The sequence below is a fragment of the Lissotriton vulgaris genome, chromosome 5 (genome assembly GCF_964263255.1).
Source record: "Lissotriton vulgaris chromosome 5, aLisVul1.2, whole genome shotgun sequence".
Classification (NCBI taxonomy): domain Eukaryota; kingdom Metazoa; phylum Chordata; class Amphibia; order Caudata; family Salamandridae; genus Lissotriton; species Lissotriton vulgaris.
In genome coordinates this window covers 1,545,741,486-1,545,758,824 of record NC_141693.1, presented here as the reverse complement: position 1 = coordinate 1,545,758,824, position 17,339 = coordinate 1,545,741,486, and the positions used below count along the sequence as shown (strand labels likewise).

Below are 17,339 nucleotides of genomic sequence, written 5' to 3'. Positions count from 1 at the left end.
CTACGAGAAAGAAAAGTACTACAGAAGAATTGTAAAGGATTGGCACATTGGCTGCCTTTGCTGATGACACAGTTGGCTAATTTGTAAAGCATTGGTCTATTAAGTTGCAGAGTATGGTTGAACTTGGTTAGGAGACTTGGTGCCTGTTTCTGTGTCCTGCTGAAGACAAGGACGGCTTGATACCACTGTCAAAGCCCAGTTTATTGAGAAAAGCATCCAGGAAAGAAGAAGTGTTGAGTCGAAAGTGGTTCTCCTCCAATTTCTCTTCACTTGCTCGAAATGCAGAGCCTCCATTATAGCACAGAACATAGTGTTAAAGTCGGGGATGGAAGAGGATGAAAATGGGAAGTTTACTTATGGAGAGAACTGAGAAATGTCCTGTGTGCAGACACCAATGTTTGACGGTTGAATACATTTAAATAATGCCTCTAGACTGCAAGTGTTCATCTGTGCCTCAGTGGCCTAATGGATAAGGCACTGTCCTCCTAAGCCACGGATTGTTGGTTCGAGTCCCATCTGAGGTGAAAACCAAAATCCACTATTACTTTTCTAGAAAAATTTATTTATTTATTACATGCTTCCCCTCAGAAGCTTATGAGGTATTAGGAACTTTGAAATGGTACCATTTTACTTCTGTACTCTCCGGACTTATGTTGGTGTTCTGAAACTACAAAGTAGATTTTTAAACACCTATCTTTGTCAGATGCAACTTTGACCCAGCAGAAGATATTCCTTTGGAAAAAATGATTTGAATTGGATTGGTGTAACTGTTGTTTCTAGAGGTGGTGACAGGCTTTCAGCTACTTGAATAGGGCAAGTCAGGATTCATGAAACACATACAACCTTTGAGCGTGTGTAAATTGGCATATCCAGAAAGGAGCAGTTTGTACTACTGTCAAAACAGTTTCTCTCCACTTCTGGAATTATCCAGAGCTATGTAAAGCATACAACTGAGCTTTAATCTCATGAAGAAAGAGGTTTAAATGCAAAAAAGAAAACAAAAGCTTATCGTACTGGTGACATTTTCATTATATAGATTCCAAAAGAGTGCTTTAATTGAAAGGAGCTGAAAACACACAATGGGATGTAAACCTAAATAACTATCACTATCATATTTCCCATCCTTGCATACCACCTACATTATAAAAATAAGCACAGCAGGACATATGACTGCGTGGCCTAATGGATAAGGCGTCTGACTTCGGATCAGAAGATTGAGGGTTCGAGTCCCTTCGTGGTCAGTTTTTGCCAATGGTAACACATCTCAGATTTCCATTCAGAATGGAAGCAGGCTCTTCCAATACTCTTATAGCCATCATGTTCTCATTCCTAATTATTCATGAAGTGGAGTCCATACTGCACAGTCATTTAGATTGCATCGTCAGCCTAAAATCTTGTTCATGTTAGTGGCATTAAGAAGTGCTTCTATGTACACGCATGGAATATGTAATAGGGTTGCAGAATTTTGACTTGACAGAATGGGTTTTCAGCTTAAGGGTGTGTAGATGAAATGCAAGGTGTGTAAGTATGTGTTCATGGAGTGCTTCAAGTGTAAAATCTGTATGATTTGTGCAGTTAAAGTGCTAATTTTGCCTACGAGAAAGAGAAGTACTACAGAAGAATTATAAAGGATTGGCACATTGGCTGCCTTTGCTGATGACACAGTTGGCTAATTTGTGAAGCATTGGTCTATTAAGTTGCAGAGTGTGGTTGAACTTGGTTAGCAGACTTGGTGCCTGTTTCTGTGTCCTGCTGAAGACAAGGACGGCTTGATACCACTGTCAAAGCCCAGTTTATTGAGAAAAGCATCCAGGAAAGAAGAAGTGTTGAGTCGAAAGTGGTTCTCCTCCAATTTCTCTCCACTTGCGCGAAATGCAGAGCCTCCATTATAGCACAGAAAAGAGTGTTAAAGTCGGGGATGGAAGAGGATGAAAATGGGAAGTTTACTTATGGAGAGAACTGAGAAATGTCCTGTGTGCAGACACCACTATTTGACGATTGAATACATTTAAATAATGCCTCTAGACTGCAACTGTTTATCTGTGCCTCAGTAGCCTAATGGACAAGGCACTGGCCTCCTAAGCCAGGTATTGTGGGTTCGAGTCCCATCTGAGGTGAAAACCAATATCCACTCTTACTTTTCCAGAAAAATTTATATGTTTATTACATGCTTCCGCTCAGAAGCTTATGTGGTATTAGGAACTTTGAAATGGTACCATTTTACTTCTGTACTCTTCAGAGTCATGTTGGTGTTCTGAAACTACAAAGTAAATTTTTAAACACCTATCTTTGTCAGATGCAACTTTGACCCGGCAGAAGATATTCCTTTGGAAAAAATTATTTGAATTGGATTGGTGTAACTGTTGTTTCTAGAGGTGGTGACAGGCTTTCAGCTACTTGAATAGGGCAAGTCAGGATTCATGAAACGTATACAACCTTTGAGCGTGTGTAAATTGGCATATCCAGAAAGGAGCAGTTTTTACTACTGTCAAAACAGTTTCTCTCCACCTCTAGAAATATCCAGAGCTATGTAAAGCATACAACTGAGCTTTATTCTCATGAAGAAAGAGGTTTAAATGCAAAAAAGAAAACAAAAGCTTATCGTACTGGAGACATTTTCATTATATAGATTCCAAAAGAGTGCTTTAATTGAAAGGAGCTGAAAACACACAATGGGATGTAAACCTAAATAACTATCAATATCATATTTCCCATCCTTGCATACCACCTACATTATAAAAATAAGTACAGCAGGACATATGACCGCGTGGCCTAATGGGTAAGGCGTCTGACTTCGGATCAGAAGATTGAGGGTTCGAGTCCCTTCGTGGTCGGTTTTTGCCAATGGTCACACAACTCAGATTTCCATTCAGAATGGAAGCAGGCTCTTCCAATACTCTTATAGCCATCATGTTCTCATTCCTAATTATTCATGAAGTGGAGTACATACTGCACAGTCATTTAGATTGCATCTTCAGCCTAAAATCTTGTTCATGTTAGTGGTATTAAGAAGTGCTTCTATGTACACGCACGGAATATGTAATAGGGTTGCAGAATTTTGACTTGACAAAATGGGTTTTTAGCTTAAGGGTGTGTAGATGAAATGCAAGGTGTGTAAGTATGTGTTCATGGAGTGCTTCAAGTGTAAAATCTGTATGATTTGTGCAGTTAAAGTGCTAATTTTGCCTACGAGAAAGAGAAGTACTACAGAAGAATTATAAAGGATTGGCACATTGGCTGCCTTTGCTGATGACACAGTTGGCTAATTTGTGAAGCATTGGTCTATTAAGTTGCAGAGTGTGGTTGAACTTGGTTAGGAGACTTGGTGCCTGTTTCTGTGTCCTGCTGAAGACAAGGACGGCTTAATACCACTGTCAAAGCCCAGTTTATTGAGAAAAGCATCCAGGAAAGAAGAAGTGTTGAGTCGAAAGTGGTTCTCCTCCAATTTCTCTCCACTTGCGCGAAATGCAGAGCCTCCATTATAGCACAGAAAAGAGTGTTAAAGTCAGGGATGGAAGAGGATGAAAATGGGAAGTTTACTTATGGAGAGAACTTAGAAATGTCCTGGGTGCAGACACCACTATTTGACGATTGAATACATTTAAATAATGCCTCTAGACTGCAACTGTTTATCTGTGCCTCAGTGGCCTAATGGATAAGGCACTGGCCTCCTAAGCCAGGGATTGTGGGTTCGAGTCCCATCTGAGGTGAAAACCAATATCCACTCTTACTTTTCCAGAAAAATTTATATGTTTATTACATGCTTCCGCTCAGAAGCTTATGTGGTATTAGGAACTTTGAAATGGTACCATTTTACTTCTGTACTCTTCAGAGTCATGTTGGTGTTCTGAAACTACAAAGTAGATTTTTAAACACCTATCTTTGTCAGATGCAACCTTGACCCGGCAGAAGATATTCCTTTGGAAAAAATTATTTGAATTGGATTGGTGTAACTGTTGTTTCTAGAGGTGGTGACAGGCTTTCAGCTACTTGAATAGGGCAAGTCAGGATTCATGAAACGTATACAACCTTTGAGCGTGTGTAAATTGGCATATCCAGAAAGGAGCAGTTTTTACTACTGTCAAAACAGTTTCTCTCCACCTCTAGAAATATCCAGAGCTATGTAAAGCATACAACTGAGCTTTATTCTCATGAAGAAAGAGGTTTAAATGCAAAAAAGAAAACAAAAGCTTATCGTACTGATGACATTTTCATTATATAGATTCCAAAAGAGTGCTTTAATTGAAAGGAGCTGAAAACACACAATGGGATGTAAACCTAAATAACTATCAATATCATATTTCCCATCCTTGCATACCACCTACATTATAAAAATAAGCACAGCAGGACATATGACAGCGTGGCCTAATGGATAAGGCGTCTGACTTCGGATCAGAAGATTGAGGGTTCGAGTCCCTTCGTGGTCGGTTTTTGCCAATGGTCACACAACTCAGATTTCCATTCAGAATGGAAGCAGGCTCTTCCAATACTCTTATAGCCATCATGTTCTCATTCCTAATTATTCATGAAGTGGAGTACATACTGCACAGTCATTTAGATTGCATCTTCAGCCTAAAATCTTGTTCATGTTAGTGGCATTAAGAAGTGCTTCTATGTACACGCACGGAATATGTAATAGGGTTGCAGAATTTTGACTTGACAGAATGGGTTTTCAGCTTAAGGGTGTGTAGATGAAATGCAAGGTGTGTAAGTATGTGTTCATGGAGTGCTTCAAGTGTAAAAATCTGTATGATTTGTGCAGTTAAAGTGCTAATTTTGCCTACGAGAAAGAGAAGTACTACAGAAGAATTATAAAGGATTGGCACATTGGCTGCCTTTGCTGATGACACAGTTGGCTAATTTGTGAAGCATTGGTCTATTAAGTTGCAGAGTGTGGTTGAACTTGGTTAGGAGACTTGGTGCCTGTTTCTGTGTCCTGCTGAACACAAGGACGGCTTGATACCACTGTCAAAGCCCAGTTTATTGAGAAAAGCATCCAGGAAAGAAGAAGTGTTGAGTCGAAAGTGGTTCTCCTCCAATTTCTCTCCACTTGCGCGAAATGCAGAGCCTCCATTATAGCACAGAAAAGAGTGTTAAAGTCGGGGATGGAAGAGGATGAAAATGGGAAGTTTACTTATGGAGAGAACTGAGAAATGTCCTGGGTGCAGACACCACTATTCGACGATTGAATACATTTAAATAATGCCTCTAGACTGCAACTGTTAATCTGTGCCTCAGTGGCCTAATGGATAAGGCACTGGCCTCCTAAGCCAGGGAATGTGGGTTCGAGTCCCATCTGAGGTGAAAACCAATATCCACTCTTACTTTTCCAGAAAAATGTATATGTTTATTACATGCTTCCGCTCAGAAGCTTATGTGGTATTAGGAACTTTGAAATGGTACCATTTTACTTCTGTACTCTTCAGAGTCATGTTGGTGTTCTGAAACTACAAAGTAGATTTTTAAACACCTATCTTTGTCAGATGCAACTTTGACCCGGCAGAAGATATTCCTTTGGAAAAAATTATTTGAATTGGATTGGTGTAACTGTTGTTTCTAGAGCTGGTGACAGGCTTTCAGCTACTTGAATAGGGCAAGTCAGGATTCATGAAACGTATACAACCTTTGAGCGTGTGTAAATTGGCATATCCAGAAAGGAGCAGTTTTTACTACTGTCAAAACAGTTTCTCTCCACCTCTAGAAATATCCAGAGCTATGTAAAGCATACAACGGAGCTTTATTCTCATGAAGAAAGAGGTTTAAATGCAAAAAAGAAAACAAAAGCTTATCGTACTGGAGACATTTTCATTATATAGATTCCAAAAGAGTGCTTTAATTGAAAGGAGCTGAAAACACACAATGGGATGTAAACCTAAATAACTATCAATATCATATTTCCCATCCTTGCATACCACCTACATTATAAAAATAAGCACAGCAGGATATATGACCGCGTGGCCTAATGGGTAAGGCGTCTGACTTCGGATCAGAAGATTGAGGGTTTGAGTCCCTTCGTGGTTGGTTTTTGCCAATGGTCACACAACTCAGCTTTCCATTCAGAATGGAAGTAGGCTCTTCCAATACTCTTATAGCCATCATGTTCTCATTCCTAATTATTCATGAAGTGGAGTACATACTGCACAGTCATTTAGATTGCATCTTCAGCCTAAAATCTTGTTCATGTTAGTGGAAATTAAGAAGTGCTACTATGTACACGCACGGAATATGTAATAGGGTTGCAGAATTTTGACTTGACAGAATGGGTTTTTAGCTTAAGGGTGTGTAGATGAAATGCAAGGTGTGTAAGTATGTGTTCATGGAGTGCTTCAAGTGTAAAATCTCTATGATTTGTGCAGTTAAAGTGCTAATTTTGCCTACGAGAAAGAGAAGTACTACAGAAGAATTATAAAGGATTGGCACATTGGCTGCCTTTGCTGATGACACAGTTGGCTAATTTGTGAAGCATTGGTCTATTAAGTTGCAGAGTGTGGTTGAACTTGGTTAGGAGACTTGGTGCCTGTTTCTGTGTCCTGCTGAAGACAAGGACGGCTTGATACCACTGTCAAAGCCCAGTTTATTGAGAAAAGCATCCAGGAAAGAAGAAGTGTTGAGTTGAAAGTGGTTCTCCTCCAATTTCTCTCCACTTGCGCGAAATGCAGAGCCTCCATTATAGCACAGAACAGAGTGTTAAAGTCGGGGATAGAAGAGGATGAAAATGGGAAGTTTACTTATGGAGAGAACTGAGAAATGTCCTGTGTGCAGACACCAGTGTTTGACGATTGAATACATTTAAATAATGCCTCTAGACTGCAAATGTTTATATGTGCCTCAGTGGCCTAATGGATAAGGCACTGGCCTCCTAAGCCAGGGAGTGTGGGTTCGAGTCCCATCTGAGGTGAAAACCTATATCCACTCTTACTTTTCCAGAAAAATTGGTATATTTATTACATGCTTCCGCTCAGAAGCTTATGTGGTATTAGGAACTTTGAAATGGTACCATTTTACTTCTGTACTCTTCAGAGTCATGTTGGTGTTCTGAAACTACAAAGTAGATTTTTAAACACCTATCTTTGTCAGATGAAACTTTGACCCGGCAGAAGATATTCCTTTGGAAAAAATGATTTGAATTGGATTGGTGTAACTGTTGTTTCTAGAGGTGGTGACAGGCTTTCAGCTACTTGAATAGGGTAAGTCAGGATTCATGAAACGTATACAACCTTTGAGCGTGTGTAAATTGGCATATCCAGAAAGGAGCAGTTTTTACTACTGTCAAAACAGTTTCTCTCCACCTCTAGAAATATCCAGAGCTATGTAAAGCATACAACTGAGCTTTATTCTCATGAAGAAAGAGGTTTAAATGCAAAAAAGAAAATAAAACTTTATCGTACTGGAGACATTTTCATTATATAGATTCCAAAAGAGTGCTTTAATTGAAAGGAGCTGAAAACACACAATGGGATGTAAACCTAAATACCTATCATTATCATATTTCCCATCCTTGCATACCACCTACATTATAAAAATAAGCACAGCAGGACATATGACCGCGTGGCCTAATGGATAAGGCGTCTGACTTCGTATCAGAAGATTGAGGGTTCGAGTCCCTTCGTGGTCGGTTTTTGCCAATGGTCACACAACTCAGATTTCCATTCAGAATGGAAGCAGGCTCTTCCAATACTCTTATAGCCATCATGTTCTTATTCCTAATTATTCATGAAGTGGAGTACATACTGCACAGTCATTTAGATTGCATCTTCAGCCTAAAATCTTGTTCATGTTAGTGGCATTAAGAAGTGCTTTTATGTACACGCACAGAATATGTAATAGGGTTGCAGAATTCTGACTTGACAGAATGGGTTTTTAGCTTAAGGGTGTGTAGATGAAATGCAAGGTGTGTAAGTATGTGTTCATGGAGTGCTTTAAGTGTAAAATCTGTATGATTTGTGCAGTTAAAGTGCTAATTTTGCCTACGAGAAAGAGAAGTACTACAGAAGAATTATAAAGGATTGGCACATTGGCTGCCTTTGCTGATGACACAGTTGGCTAATTTGTGAAGCATTGGTCTATTAAGTTGCAGAGTATGGTTGAACTTGGTTAGGAGACTTGGTGCCTGTTTCTGTGTCCTGCTGAAGACAAGGACGGCTAGATACCACTGTCAAAGCCCAGTCTATTGAGAAAAGCATCCAGGAAAGAAGAAGTGTTGAGTCGAGAGTGGTTCTCCTCCAATTTCTCTCCACTTGCTCGAAATGCAGAGAGTCCATTATAGCACAGAACAGAGTGTTAAAGTCGGGGATGGAAGAGGATGAAAATGGGAAGTTTACTTATGGAGAGAACTGAGAAATGTCCTGTGTGCAGACACCAGTGTTTGACGATTGAATACATTTAAATAATGCCTCTAGACTGCAAGTGCTTATATGTGCCTCAGTGGCCTAATGGATAAGGCACTGGCCTCCTAAGCCAGGGATTGTGGGTTCGAGTCCCATCTGAGTGAAAACCAATATCCACTCTTACTTTTCCAGAAAAATTGATATATTTATTACATGCTTCCGCTCAGAAGCTTATGTGGTATTAGGAACTTTGAAATGGTACCATTTTACTTCTTTACTCTTCAGAGTCATGTTGGTGTTCTGAAACTACAAAGTAGATTTTTAAACACCTATCTTTGTCAGATGCAACTTTGACCCGGCAGAAGATATTCCTTTGGAAAAAATGATTTGAATTGGATTGGTGTAACTGTTGTTTCTAGAGGTGGTGACAGGCTTTCAGCTACTTGAATAGGGCAAGTCAGGATTCATGAAACGTATACAACCTTTGAGCGTGTGTAAATTGGCATATCCAGAAAGGAGCAGTTTTTACTACTGTCAAAACAGTTTCTCTCCACCTCTAGAAATATCCAGAGCTATGTAAAGCGTACAACTGAGCTTTATTCTCATGAAGAAAGAGGTTTAAATGCAAAAAAGAAAACAAAAGCTTATCGTACTGGTGACATTTTCATTATATAGATTCCAAAAGAGTGCTTTAATTGAAAGGAGCTGAAAACACACAATGGGATGTAAACCTAAATAACTATCAATATCATATTTCCCATCCTTTCATACCACTACATTATAAAAATAAGTACAGCGGGACATATGACCGCGTGGCCTAATGGATAAGGCGTCTGACTTCGGATCAGAAGATTGATGGTTCGAGTCCCTTCGTGGTCGGTTTTTGCCAATGGTCACACAACTCAGATTTCCATTCAGAATGGAAGCAGGCCCTTCCAATACTCTTATAGCCATCATGTTCTCATTCCTAATTATCAATGAAGTGGAGTACATACTGCACAGTCATTTAGATTGCATCTCCAGCCTAAAATCTTGTTCATGTTAGTGGCATTAAGAAGTGCTTCTATGTACACACATGGAATATGTAATAGGGTTGCAGAATTTTGACTTGACAGAATGGGTTTTTAGCTTAAGGGTGTGTAGATGAAATGCAAGGTGTGTAAGTATGTGTTCATGGAGTGCTTCAAGTGTAAAATCTGTATGATTTGTGCAGTTAAAGTTCTAATTTTGCCTACGAGAAAGAGAAGTACTACAGAAGAATTATAAAGGATTGGCACATTGGCTGCCTTTGCTGATGACACAGTTGGCTAATTTGTGAAGCATTGGTCTATTAAGTTGCAGAGTGTGGTTGAACTTGGTTAGGAGAATTGGTGCCTGTTTCTGTGTCCTGCTGAAGACAAGGACGGCTTGATACCATTGTCAAAGCCCAGTTTATTGAGAAACGCATCCAGGAAAGAAGAAGTGTTGAGTCGAGAGTGGTTCTCCTCCAATTTCTCTCCACTTGCTCGAAATGCAGAGAGTCCATTATAGCACAGAACAGAGTGTTAAAGTTGGGGATGGAAGAGGATGAAAATGGGAAGTTTACTGATGGAGAGAACTGAGAAATGTCCCGTGTGCAGACACCAGTGTTTGACGATTGAATGCATTTAAATAATGCCTCTAGACTGCAAGTGTTTATTTGTGCCTCAGTGGCCTAATGGATAAGGCACTGGCCTCCTAAGCCAGGGATTGTGGGTTCGAGTCCCATCTGAGGTGAAAACCAATATCCACTCTTACTTTTCCAGAAAAATTGATATATTTATTACATGCTTCCGCTCAGAAGCTTATGTGGTATTAGGAACTTTGAAATGGTACCATTTTACTTCTGTACTCTTCAGAGTCATGTTGGTGTTCTGAAACTACAAAGTAGATTTTTAAACACCTATCTTTGTCAGATGAAACTTTGACCCGGCAGAAGATATTCCTTTGGAAAAAATGATTTGAATTGGATTGGTGTAACTGTTGTTTCTAGAGGTGGTGACAGGCTTTCAGCTACTTGAATAGGGCAAGTCAGGATTCATGAAACGTATACAACCTTTGAGCGTGTGTAAATTGGCATATCCAGAAAGGAGCAGTTTTTACTACTGTCAAAACAGTTTCTCTCCACCTCTAGAAATATCCAGAGCTATGTAAAGCATACAACTGAGCTTTATTCTCATGAAGAAAGAGGTTTAAATGCAAAAAAGAAAATAAAACTTTATCGTACTGGAGACATTTTCATTATATAGATTCCAAAAGAGTGCTTTAATTGAAAGGAGCTGAAAACACACAATGGGATGTAAACCTAAATACCTATCAATATCATATTTCCCATCCTTGCATACCACCTACATTATAAAAATAAGCACAGCAGGACATATGACCGCGTGGCCTAATGGATAAGGCGTCTGACTTCGTATCAGAAGATTGAGGGTTCGATTCCCTTCGTGGTCGGTTTTTGCCAATGGTCACACAACTCAGATTTCCATTCAGAATGGAAGCAGGCTCTTCCAATACTCTTATAGCCATCATGTTCTTATTCCTAATTATTCATGAAGTGGAGTACATACTGCACAGTCATTTAGATTGCATCTTCAGCCTAAAATCTTGTTCATGTTAGTGGTATTAAGAAGTGCTTCTATGTACACGCACAGAATATGTAATAGGGTTGCAGAATTTTGACTTGACAGAATGGGTTTTTAGCTTAAGGGTGTGTAGATGAAATGCAAGGTGTGTAAGTATGTGTTCATGGAGTGCTTTAAGTGTAAAATCTGTATGATTTGTGCACTTAAAGTGCTAATTTTGCCTACGAGAAAGAGAAGTACTACAGAAGAATTATAAAGGATTGGCACATTGGCTGCCTTTGCTGATGACACAGTTGGCTAATTTGTGAAGCATTGGTCTATTAAATTGCAGAGTATGGTTGAACTTGGTTAGGAGACTTGGTGCCTGTTTCTGTGTCCTGCTGAAGACAAGGACGGCTAGATACCACTGTCAAAGCCCAGTCTATTGAGAAAAGCATCCAGGAAAGAAGAAGTGTTGAGTCGAGAGTGGTTCTCCTCCAATTTCTCTCCACTTGCTCGAAATGCAGAGAGTCCATTATAGCACAGAACAGAGTGTTAAAGTCGGGGATGGAAGAGGATGAAAATGGGAAGTTTACTTATGGAGAGAACTGAGAAATGTCCTGTGTGCAGACACCAGTGTTTGACGATTGAATACATTTAAATAATGCCTCTAGACTGCAAGTGCTTATATGTGCCTCAGTAGCATAATGGATAAGGCAATAGGCCTCCTAAGCCAGGGATTGTGGGTTCGAGTCCCATCTGAGTGAAAACCAATATCCACTCTTACTTTTCCAGAAAAATTGATATATTTATTACATGCTTCCGCTCAGAAGCTTATGTGGTATAAGGAACTTTGAAATGGTACCATTTTACTTCTTTACTCTTCAGAGTCATGTTGGTGTTCTGAAACTACAAAGTAGATTTTTAAACACCTATCTTTGTCAGATGCAACTTTGACCCGGCAGAAGATATTCCTTTGGAAAAAATGATTTGAATTGGATTGGTGTAACTGTTGTTTCTAGAGGTGGTGACAGGCTTTCAGCTACTTGAATAGGGCAAGTCAGGATTCATGAAACGTATACAACCTTTGAGCGTGTGTAAATTGGCATATCCAGAAAGGAGCAGTTTTTACTACTGTCAAAACAGTTTCTCTCCACCTCTAGAAATATCCAGAGCTATGTAAAGCGTACAACTGAGCTTTATTCTCATGAAGAAAGAGGTTTAAATGCAAAAAAGAAAACAAAAGCTTATCGTACTGGTGACATTTTCATTATATAGATTCCAAAAGAGTGCTTTAATTGAAAGGAGCTGAAAACACACAATGGGATGTAAACCTAAATAACTATCAATATCATATTTCCCATCCTTTCATACCACTACATTATAAAAATAAGTACAACAGGACATATGACCGCGTGGCCTAATGGATAAGGCGTCTGACTTCGGATCAGAAGATTGATGGTTCGAGTCCCTTCGTGGTCGGTTTTTGCCAATGGTCACACAACTCAGATTTCCATTCAGAATGGAAGCAGGCCCTTCCAATACTCTTATAGCCATCATGTTCTCATTCCTAATTATCCATGAAGTGGAGTACATACTGCACAGTCATTTAGATTGCATCTCCAGCCTAAAATCTTGTTCATGTTAGTGGCATTAAGAAGTGCTTCTATGTACACACATGGAATATGTAATAGGGTTGCAGAATTTTGACTTGACAGAATGGGTTTTTAGCTTAAGGGTGTGTAGATGAAATGCAAGGTGTGTAAGTATGTGTTCATGGAGTGCTTCAAGTGTAAAATCTGTATGATTTGTGCAGTTAAAGTTCTAATTTTGCCTACGAGAAAGAGAAGTACTACAGAAGAATTATAAAGGATTGGCACATTGGCTGCCTTTGCTGATGACACAGTTGGCTAATTTGTGAAGCATTGGTCTATTAAGTTGCAGAGTGTGGTTGAACTTGGTTAGGAGAATTGGTGCCTGTTTCTGTGTCCTGCTGAAGACAAGGACGGCTTGATACCATTGTCAAAGCCCAGTTTATTGAGAAACGCATCCAGGAAAGAAGAAGTGTTGAGTCCAGAGTGGTTCTCCTCCAATTTCTCTCCACTTGCTCGAAATGCAGAGAGTCCATTATAGCACAGAACAGAGTGTTAAAGTTGGGGATGGAAGAGGATGAAAATGGGAAGTTTACTGATGGAGAGAACTGAGAAATGTCCCGTGTGCAGACACCAGTGTTTGACGATTGAATGCATTTAAATAATGCCTCTAGACTGCAAGTGTTTATTTGTGCCTCAGTGGCCTAATGGATAAGGCACTGGCCTCCTAAGCCAGGGATTGTGGGTTCGAGTCCCATCTGAGGTGAAAACCAATATCCACTCTTACTTTTCCAGAAAAATTGATATATTTATTACATGCTTCCGCTCAGAAGCTTATGTGGTATTAGGAACTTTGAAATGGTACCATTTTACTTCTGTACTCTTCAGAGTCATGTTGGTGTTCTGAAACTACAAAGTAGATTTTTAAACACCTATCTTTGTCAGATGAAACTTTGACCCGGCAGAAGATATTCCTTTGGAAAAAATGATTTGAATTGGATTGGTGTAACTGTTGTTTCTAGAGGTGGTGACAGGCTTTCAGCTACTTGAATAGGGCAAGTCAGGATTCATGAAACGTATACAACCTTTGAGCGTGTGTAAATTGGCATATCCAGAAAGGAGCAGTTTTTACTACTGTCAAAACAGTTTCTCTCCACCTCTAGAAATATCCAGAGCTATGTAAAGCATACAACTGAGCTTTATTCTCATGAAGAAAGAGGTTTAAATGCAAAAAAGAAAATAAAACTTTATCGTACTGGAGACATTTTCATTATATAGATTCCAAAAGAGTGCTTTAATTGAAAGGAGCTGAAAACACACAATGGGATGTAAACCTAAATACCTATCAATATCATATTTCCCATCCTTGCATACCACCTACATTATAAAAATAAGCACAGCAGGACATATGACCGCGTGGCCTAATGGATAAGGCGTCTGACTTCGTATCAGAAGATTGAGGGTTCGAGTGCTGCTATCTTGCTGGAGATCGCACTGCTGGATTCAACCTCACGGTATCGCCTGCATTATTTATTTCAGTGGCATTAGACTAAACAGCGCCGTGTTTAAAATCGGCTCGCCTGCTTTTCTCAAAGTTGCGCAGTGTTTTTGTTTAATCTCATTGCCCTCAGCGCTTGTGACTGTAGCGCCGCCCGCCCTGCACTGCATTTCACTGTATTGGCCCACCTGGCAGCAACGTGCATTATTGGATTTATTTTCTTCGCTCCTACTGCCCCTGCCTCGCCTCCCCTCTGACCTCCATCTTGCTTGCTGTTGTTGTTTTCCCTGCCCCTCCTCCCCGCTACCGCCTCCCAGCTGCTGACCCTCCCACCCACGTTCTCAGAGCCTACCTCGTCCTCTCAGCCCCTGTGACCGCCCGGACTCGCTCCTGACCGGTTGCTCCTTCCTTGCTCCTCTCCCTGTATTGCTGCTATCTTGCTGGAGATCGCACTGCTGGATTCAACCTCACGGTATCGCCTGCATTATTTATTTCAGTGGCATTAGACTAAACAGCGCCGTGTTTAAAATCGGCTCGCCTGCTTTTCTCAAAGTTGCGCAGTGTTTTTGTTTAATCTCATTGCCCTCAGCGCTTGTGACTGTAGCGCCGCCCGCCCTGCACTGCATTTCACTGTATTGGCCCACCTGGCAGCAACGTGCATTATTGGATTTATTTTCTTCGCTCCTACTGCCCCTGCCTCGCCTCCCCTCTGACCTCCATCTTGCTTGCTGTTGTTGTTTTCCCTGCCCCTCCTCCCCGCTACCGCCTCCCAGCTGCTGACCCTCCCACCCACGTTCTCAGAGCCTACCTCGTCCTCTCAGCCCCTGTGACCGCCCGGACTCGCTCCTGACCGGTTGCTCCTTCCTTGCTCCTCTCCCTGTATTGCTGCTATCTTGCTGGAGATCGCACTGCTGGATTCAACCTCACGGTATCGCCTGCATTATTTATTTCAGTGGCATTAGACTAAACAGCGCCGTGTTTAAAATCGGCTCGCCTGCTTTTCTCAAAGTTGCGCAGTGTTTTTGTTTAATCTCATTGCCCTCAGCGCTTGTGACTGTAGCGCCGCCCGCCCTGCACTGCATTTCACTGTATTGGCCCACCTGGCAGCAACGTGCATTATTGGATTTATTTTCTTCGCTCCTACTGCCCCTGCCTCGCCTCCCCTCTGACCTCCATCTTGCTTGCTGTTGTTGTTTTCCCTGCCCCTCCTCCCCGCTACCGCCTCCCAGCTGCTGACCCTCCCACCCACGTTCTCAGAGCCTACCTCGTCCTCTCAGCCCCTGTGACCGCCCGGACTCGCTCCTGACCGGTTGCTCCTTCCTTGCTCCTCTCCCTGTATTGCTGCTATCTTGCTGGAGATCACACTGCTGGATTCAACCTCACGGTATCGCCTGCATTATTTATTTCAGTGGCATTAGACTAAACAGCGCCGTGTTTAAAATCGGCTCGCCTGCTTTTCTCAAAGTTGCGCAGTGTTTTTGTTTAATCTCATTGCCCTCAGCGCTTGTGACTGTAGCGCCGCCCGCCCTGCACTGCATTTCACTGTATTGGCCCACCTGGCAGCAACGTGCATTATTGGATTTATTTTCTTCGCTCCTACTGCCCCTGCCTCGCCTCCCCTCTGACCTCCATCTTGCTTGCTGTTGTTGTTTTCCCTGCCCCTCCTCCCCGCTACCGCCTCCCAGCTGCTGACCCTCCCACCCACGTTCTCAGAGCCTACCTCGTCCTCTCAGCCCCTGTGACCGCCCGGACTCGCTCCTGACCGGTTGCTCCTTCCTTGCTCCTCTCCCTGTATTGCTGCTATCTTGCTGGAGATCGCACTGCTGGATTCAACCTCACGGTATCGCCTGCATTATTTATTTCAGTGGCATTAGACTAAACAGCGCCGTGTTTAAAATCGGCTCGCCTGCTTTTCTCAAAGTTGCGCAGTGTTTTTGTTTAATCTCATTGCCCTCAGCGCTTGTGACTGTAGCGCCGCCCGCCCTGCACTGCATTTCACTGTATTGGCCCACCTGGCAGCAACGTGCATTATTGGATTTATTTTCTTCGCTCCTACTGCCCCTGCCTCGCCTCCCCTCTGACCTCCATCTTGCTTGCTGTTGTTGTTTTCCCTGCCCCTCCTCCCCGCTACCGCCTCCCAGCTGCTGACCCTCCCACCCACGTTCTCAGAGCCTACCTCGTCCTCCCAGCCCCTGTGACCGCCCGGACTCGCTCCTGACCGGTTGCTCCTTCCTTGCTCCTCTCCCTGTATTGCTGCTATCTTGCTGGAGATCGCACTGCTGGATTCAACCTCACGGTATCGCCTGCATTATTTATTTCAGTGGCATTAGACTAAACAGCGCCGTGTTTAAAATCGGCTCGCCTGCTTTTCTCAAAGTTGCGCAGTGTTTTTGTTTAATCTCATTGCCCTCAGCGCTTGTGACTGTAGCGCCGCCCGCCCTGCACTGCATTTCACTGTATTGGCCCACCTGGCAGCAACGTGCATTATTGGATTTATTTTCTTCGCTCCTACTGCCCCTGCCTCGCCTCCCCTCTGACCTCCATCTTGCTTGCTGTTGTTGTTTTCCCTGCCCCTCCTCCCCGCTACCGCCTCCCAGCTGCTGACCCTCCCACGCTCCGCCCCCTCCACCCTCCATTTATGGCCAATGCCTCCACGCGCAGCGTCCACGCGCTTCGGACACGCCGAAGGTGCGCCAAAGGTAAGCCCGTCTACGCCCGTCCGCGCCTGGACCGCGCCCAGCGCCAGACCCCCTGCCCCTCGCGCTCCACAGCCCTCCCGCATTACCTATGATGCCGCCACCCTCCTAGCCCTTGACCCCGGTCGCGCCCCCAACTGCGTCCAAGCCGCTCCTGGACGCACCCATGGACCGTTCTCCTGCTTCTCCTGCAAATTTAGCGGCACCGACAACTTCTCCGCTACGACCACACCACAGATTCCCGACCCCAACCACCTAGAATGCATCCTTCTCAACACCCGATCAGTCCACAGGCACGCCATTGACCTTTGGAACCTACTTGACACCATCTCTCCTGACGTCGCCTTCCTAACGGAAACATGGATGAACGCTTCCTCCGCCCCTGACATCGCCATCGCTATCCCTGATGACTATAAGATCACACGCAAGGACCGCACCGACCATACAGGAGGTGGAATCGCTATCGTCCATAAGAAAACAATCCGCATCTCAACCAGCTCTGACGTCAACCTCGCCAACTCTGAACACCTTCACTTCCAGATCCACATCGACCCCAAGACCACACTCAGAGGCACCCTCCTCTACAGACCACCTGGACCCCGCGCAAAATTCAGTGAAGACATCACGGACTTCATCACTCCACA

At 42.7% G+C, this 17,339-nt stretch overlaps 14 non-coding genes across 14 annotated transcripts; all 14 read left to right on the top strand.

Moving 5' to 3' along the window:
* The first annotated feature begins 1,168 nt into the window (after positions 1–1,168).
* Positions 1,169–1,241, top strand: TRNAR-UCG (transfer RNA arginine (anticodon UCG)). Its single transcript has one exon. It is a non-coding gene; the product is annotated as a tRNA-Arg (tRNA).
* Positions 1,242–2,044: 803 nt separating this feature from the next.
* On the top strand, positions 2,045–2,117 carry TRNAR-CCU (transfer RNA arginine (anticodon CCU)). The gene has a single exon. It is a non-coding gene; the product is annotated as a tRNA-Arg (tRNA).
* A 644-nt stretch (positions 2,118–2,761) lies between these two features.
* TRNAR-UCG (transfer RNA arginine (anticodon UCG)) lies at positions 2,762–2,834 on the top strand. Its single transcript has one exon. It is a non-coding gene; the product is annotated as a tRNA-Arg (tRNA).
* Positions 2,835–3,637: 803 nt separating this feature from the next.
* On the top strand, positions 3,638–3,710 carry TRNAR-CCU (transfer RNA arginine (anticodon CCU)). Its single transcript has one exon. It is a non-coding gene; the product is annotated as a tRNA-Arg (tRNA).
* A 644-nt stretch (positions 3,711–4,354) lies between these two features.
* Positions 4,355–4,427, top strand: TRNAR-UCG (transfer RNA arginine (anticodon UCG)). The gene has a single exon. It is a non-coding gene; the product is annotated as a tRNA-Arg (tRNA).
* An 804-nt stretch (positions 4,428–5,231) lies between these two features.
* On the top strand, positions 5,232–5,304 carry TRNAR-CCU (transfer RNA arginine (anticodon CCU)). Its single transcript has one exon. It is a non-coding gene; the product is annotated as a tRNA-Arg (tRNA).
* Positions 5,305–5,948: 644 nt separating this feature from the next.
* On the top strand, positions 5,949–6,021 carry TRNAR-UCG (transfer RNA arginine (anticodon UCG)). Its single transcript has one exon. It is a non-coding gene; the product is annotated as a tRNA-Arg (tRNA).
* An 804-nt stretch (positions 6,022–6,825) lies between these two features.
* Positions 6,826–6,898, top strand: TRNAR-CCU (transfer RNA arginine (anticodon CCU)). The gene has a single exon. It is a non-coding gene; the product is annotated as a tRNA-Arg (tRNA).
* A 644-nt stretch (positions 6,899–7,542) lies between these two features.
* On the top strand, positions 7,543–7,615 carry TRNAR-UCG (transfer RNA arginine (anticodon UCG)). Its single transcript has one exon. It is a non-coding gene; the product is annotated as a tRNA-Arg (tRNA).
* Positions 7,616–9,133: 1,518 nt separating this feature from the next.
* On the top strand, positions 9,134–9,206 carry TRNAR-UCG (transfer RNA arginine (anticodon UCG)). The gene has a single exon. It is a non-coding gene; the product is annotated as a tRNA-Arg (tRNA).
* Positions 9,207–10,009: 803 nt separating this feature from the next.
* On the top strand, positions 10,010–10,082 carry TRNAR-CCU (transfer RNA arginine (anticodon CCU)). Its single transcript has one exon. It is a non-coding gene; the product is annotated as a tRNA-Arg (tRNA).
* Positions 10,083–10,726: 644 nt separating this feature from the next.
* Positions 10,727–10,799, top strand: TRNAR-UCG (transfer RNA arginine (anticodon UCG)). Its single transcript has one exon. It is a non-coding gene; the product is annotated as a tRNA-Arg (tRNA).
* Positions 10,800–12,318: 1,519 nt separating this feature from the next.
* Positions 12,319–12,391, top strand: TRNAR-UCG (transfer RNA arginine (anticodon UCG)). The gene has a single exon. It is a non-coding gene; the product is annotated as a tRNA-Arg (tRNA).
* Positions 12,392–13,194: 803 nt separating this feature from the next.
* Positions 13,195–13,267, top strand: TRNAR-CCU (transfer RNA arginine (anticodon CCU)). Its single transcript has one exon. It is a non-coding gene; the product is annotated as a tRNA-Arg (tRNA).
* The last annotated feature ends 4,072 nt before the right edge of the window (positions 13,268–17,339 follow it).